This window comes from Engraulis encrasicolus, chromosome 9 (genome assembly GCF_034702125.1).
Source record: "Engraulis encrasicolus isolate BLACKSEA-1 chromosome 9, IST_EnEncr_1.0, whole genome shotgun sequence".
Lineage (NCBI taxonomy): Eukaryota > Metazoa > Chordata > Actinopteri > Clupeiformes > Engraulidae > Engraulis > Engraulis encrasicolus.
In genome coordinates this window covers 37773960-37778959 of record NC_085865.1, presented here as the reverse complement: position 1 = coordinate 37778959, position 5000 = coordinate 37773960, and positions in this window count along the sequence as shown.

Here is a 5000-nt window from a genome sequence, read left to right as displayed (position 1 = left end):
TTACTTTTGTTAAACGATAGACGTCTGTGACTGTGCCGTGTCTGCGTGCGTCGTGTCAGCTTGTATGAGAGAACACGAGTGCGTTTAGGAATCGGGGACGTTTTTTAAATTAATGGTAATACTAAGCGTGTGCCTGGCACCGCACATCGAGATGCAAAAAAGTAGCCAGGTTTTCAAAACGGTAGAACACAGAGGCAGACTACCGCACCCTGTTTGTAAACGTCAACAAGTTGTTTGTAACAGGATGAATAGTGAAAAAGGGTGAAATACATACACATAACCAACAACTAGTTCTCTACCTCTGATTGCTATGACCAGACAGTGCATTGTTTTTTAAATGTCAGAAATACAACTGCAAGCAATGCGCACCAGTGCTTTCACCAGATCAGTGTTTGCCCATTCTGATGTGAAAGACAAAATATAGCCTACTACTACAACAACAAAAAAACATAATGGGATCACTGTATCAACGCATTGCAATTCCAATTCAATAATTCTGTGATATCAGCTTGACCATTTTGAAGCAACACTCATTGTGAATCCATTCTGCATAATGTTGTGAACAATTCATAAATAATGGGTAGAAATAAGAGGAAATAGCCAAAACATTCCCCAAATTGCAGTTCAGTGTTTGCAGTCTGATAGTATCCATTATCCCTCCATTCTCGGCCAGTTCTAGTCAATCTGGTGACCTAGGCCTGCCCACTTTCCCTCTTTCCTTCTTTTGTTTTTAGAAATTGGCATCTGTAAACATAGCATTGTAGGCCTACATCTGATTGAGAACATCTGATCTAGTACCTATAGGTACATTCATACTGAGTGTATACAGGCCTACTTATTGTATAATGAATATTCATTGTTAATGTGAAGTGTAAAGTTTTATGTTGGTTGAAGTTCTGATTTTGTGGCAGTTTTTGGTATTACTGGCGCCCTCAAGACATAGGCCTATTCTGCTCTAGGCGACTGCCCTGTCTGCCTTTGTCTAGCGCTGGCTCTGACACCATTCCTTGCGTAAAACCAGTGTATGTTTCGTTACGAGGGCAGAGCCGGGCTACATTGGTTTTCGTAGGGTTACGGAGTAATACTCGATCGGGTACCTAACCGGTAAAAAAGTTCAGTCAGATGACTTTTTTTTGCTTTAATCCCTGCTTTTGACCTACCACAACTTTTAACTTTCCAAAAATCACAGCACATGATTATGCACAATCACTAGGTGGTGGTGGTGGTGATGGGGATTGTAAATGCATGTTAAAACACAACACAAAGATGAAATTTCACATTTTGGAGCACTCCTGCCAATTTCAATGTGCTGTTGTATTGCTCACGCTACCCTTGACTTGTCAGTAGCCGGTGATGCCGCAGTTTTTGGCTCAGCCCTTTCCGAGATATGAGCTATTCTAATGGGGGCAACTTTTGTTTATATTTCAAAAAAACATTTTTATTTATTCCCAAAAACATCCAAAAGGTTGTGCAACATCAGCAGACAGCTAGCAAACAACGATACCTTTTGGGAAAATATTTGGAGTAGGCCTATGTACATTTTTTTAAAAATGTATACAAAAGTTGTCCCCATTAGAATAGCTCATATCTCGGAAAGGGCTGAGCTAAAAACTGCGGCGTCACCGGCTACTGACAAGTCAAGGGTAGCGTGATCAATACAACAGCACATTGAAATTGGCAGGAGTGCTCCTTTAACTGTTTGCTTTTTTCGTCATAGTAAAACAAATACGATTAAAGCAGATTAATGGCAAACAATGAAGCACCAGATGATGACTTCATTGACCATGAAAGAGAAGTCTAGGGCTGGAAGATTAGAACCTAAATGTGAAAAATAGCTTTCAAATTACGCGTGCCACCACAAAGTCATGAACTTGTACAGCCACAAATTAAAGCACTCAAAGACTGATGGTGTAATTATGTCCCAGGTTTGGATGTTATAAATGATAATCATAATGATAAAATTATGATTATGTAAATTCTATACAGTAAAATATCTACAGATGCTTAGTGTTGACCTATTGAAACTCTGGCAAGTGAAAAAGGGTGGTGCGATTGCAGTTAAACCCAAATGGGGATAATACTGAAGACCTTAGAGCAGGGTTAACCCTGTCTTAGAGTAAATGGAGAGTAAATGGAGTAAAACTGATGTTAGACAGTATTGGGTGTTTGAATGGGACAGACTTTCTACAGATGATGCTCTTTAGTACCATCAAGGGTTAAGATTTTTGAACTTCAGAACATCTTGAGATCTCACTGTGATGTCATAATGGCGGGATTTTTAACGCGGATCTCTGTGGCAGCTGTAGAATGCTCAAGTAAAATTGAGGAAGAGCTGGAGGAAAATCCTTACTCTCAAAGGGTTATCAGACCGCCTCTTGAAGCGTTGCCAAGTGAAACCGAGTTACAACTTTCTAAGTCTGGTGATATACTGTAGTACGAAGACGTTGCTTGGTTTATCCCATGGATAACTGAGATGAGGTTGACTCTTGCTTTGTGAATCAAGTGGCCATTTTAACTTTCAATATGACCAGTGTAGCAAGAGCACAGAACAGCGTAAAGCCGTAACTGGAATCATAGAAAGGGATTCAACTAAGGGAATAAAGGGGTCGAAAGGAGCATCTAGGGGTGGAGGATAGTCCCCCATTCCAGTTGCTTGGCTTCTCATATATTCTAGGCTAAAAGTTGAGATTAGAGTCCTTGAGAGGGTGATTCAATCATCGGTCTGGCTAGCGAGCAGAGAGAGAGAAAAAAAACCCCTCAGAAAAACCCAATTATTCTCAGATAATATGCCTAAGTCCCACTGACAATTTCAGCTCCCGCTCTTCCCACTCTGAGAGTGGACCTTCCCAGACTGAGATCTGTTGAATGGGCACTTAAAGAACTGTCACAATCTTACCCCGTAAGGACACACTGGCTCTCCTAAAGTCTAGCTCCCTACTCCCAACCCCCAACCGCAACCCCTCCAAAATAGAGCTCATGTGGAGCGTATGAGAGAGAGAGAGAGAGAGAGAGAGAGAGAGAGAGAGAGAGAGAGAGAGAGAGAGAGAGAGGAAGAGAGAAAGACAGAGCGTTAATCGAAGAGAGAGCATAACAATGCTAGGTCTCCCCTCCCAAAAAAAGGAATCCAAGTAGAGAACATAGAGAGACACAGATTGAGAGAAGGAGAGAAAAAAAACGAGAGAGCACATAAAAGAGACACTGAAAACCCGCCCAAACTTTCTCACTCCCAGGCAGTTTCAATATGCACCGTTTTACTAGGACCAAATCAATGAAGCAGCTGGGCTGAGTCCCAGATTAAGGTAAGGCCCCTCTGCCCATCGGTGGGTTCATCAGTAAAACGTATCAAGTTCCCGCCGATGAAGACGTCCTGGGCGAATATACCCAGGGCTTTGCTACCGCTGCTGCCTGCCTTTAACTCCACTTCATTAGTAGCTGCGAGATCGGTTGAGTAAGTGTTATGAATTGGTGGGGAAATTCCATTAATAATTTAGGCGAACGGGGGGCTGGAGAGGGGGCTGGGTGGGTGTTGATGGTGGAGGGGTAGTGGAGGGGGTGAGGCTCAAGGGTATAGAAAGCCTCCCCCCTAAAGATGCCATTAAGGAGTCTACAAAAGTAATTGATTTTGTAAATTAAAGGTGTGTGTGTGTGTGTGTGTGTGTGTGTGTGTGTGTGTGTGTGTGTGTGTGTGTGTGTGTGTGTGTGTGTGTGTGTGTGTGTGTGTGTGTCCGTGCGTGCGTGCGTGCGTGTGTGTGTGTGTGTGTACATGCGCGCTTCTATAGACACTAAACAGGCTGAAAAATTCCCAGTGCCAAAAAAGTGAAGTGCAAAATGCAAAAATCGAAGTCGTTCAAACACATTTCTATTACCAGGATAAACTTGTTGCCAAGAAAATGGTAATCAGTCCAAGTCTCAATCTATTATTCAAAAGTCACTTTAATGTCCTAGTAATGTTGTCATGAGGTAGTTGAGTGTTTTCAGGAAAATATGAGATCACTGGCAACCACAGCTAAATTGGGAGAGAAATAGGGCCTGAGCACTTTTGGCTTAAAGGGGCCCCTCATAATTAGCGGCGCAAAACTTTTTTTTTTGTACATTTCTGAAAAAACAGGCCCACAAGGGTGCAGGGCCCAGCGGGAAATACCCGCTGTGCAAGATGGCCACTCCAGCCCTGCTGTCAACCTGATCTGCATCACAAGGAATTTGGAGCTGAAATTGTTGCGTGACATTGACATGATGTCTGATGATGCTTTGTCTGGTAGGAACCAGGGGTCCGTTTCTCGAAAGCGTCTTTGCTATCGTCGTTAGCAAAGTCCTTCGTAAGAGCGACTCAACTCTCCCTCGACAGCGACGCTCACCACTAAATCCAAGGGAATGGTAAGACGGTCTTAAGACGGTTAGCAACGACAAGAATCGAGAAACGGACCCCAGACGGTGGTTTGAGGATACAGAAACAGTCCTCTCCAGCTACTCTGCTACTCTCCTCTCTAGTGCTCTGGGCTGCGTTTCCCAAAAACTCTTAAGTAGTGCAGTACTTAAGCCTAAGTAATACTTAGGTATGAGGTGTCGTCTAGGCAATGTACCAGAAATAGGTGTCACATCATCACTAAAAGTTTATAAATACACTAGATAAATATAAATAAAAAATATAAATACAATGCACAAGCATTTTATTTGCATGTACTAGATCAAAACATTGTATGTAGGCCAACACAATTATTTTATGTATAAAAATTTGGTGATGTGATAGATTGCCTAGGTGGCACCTCATGCTTAACGCAGCCCTAATCAGATGCTGTAGTGGACATAAAAAAGACAGACACTTGTATGAAAGTGGCGTCTCAACAGGTGTCTGATGAGAGCAGCAGTGTGCATACCTGTTGCGTGTCCTTGGGAAGCGCATGCAGGGCTAGTCAGGAGAGGGGAAACATGAGGGAATTGCGGAACACAATACAAGGCTATGGGATCTCTTCCAGAACTCCCAATGAGAATAGAGGACACAC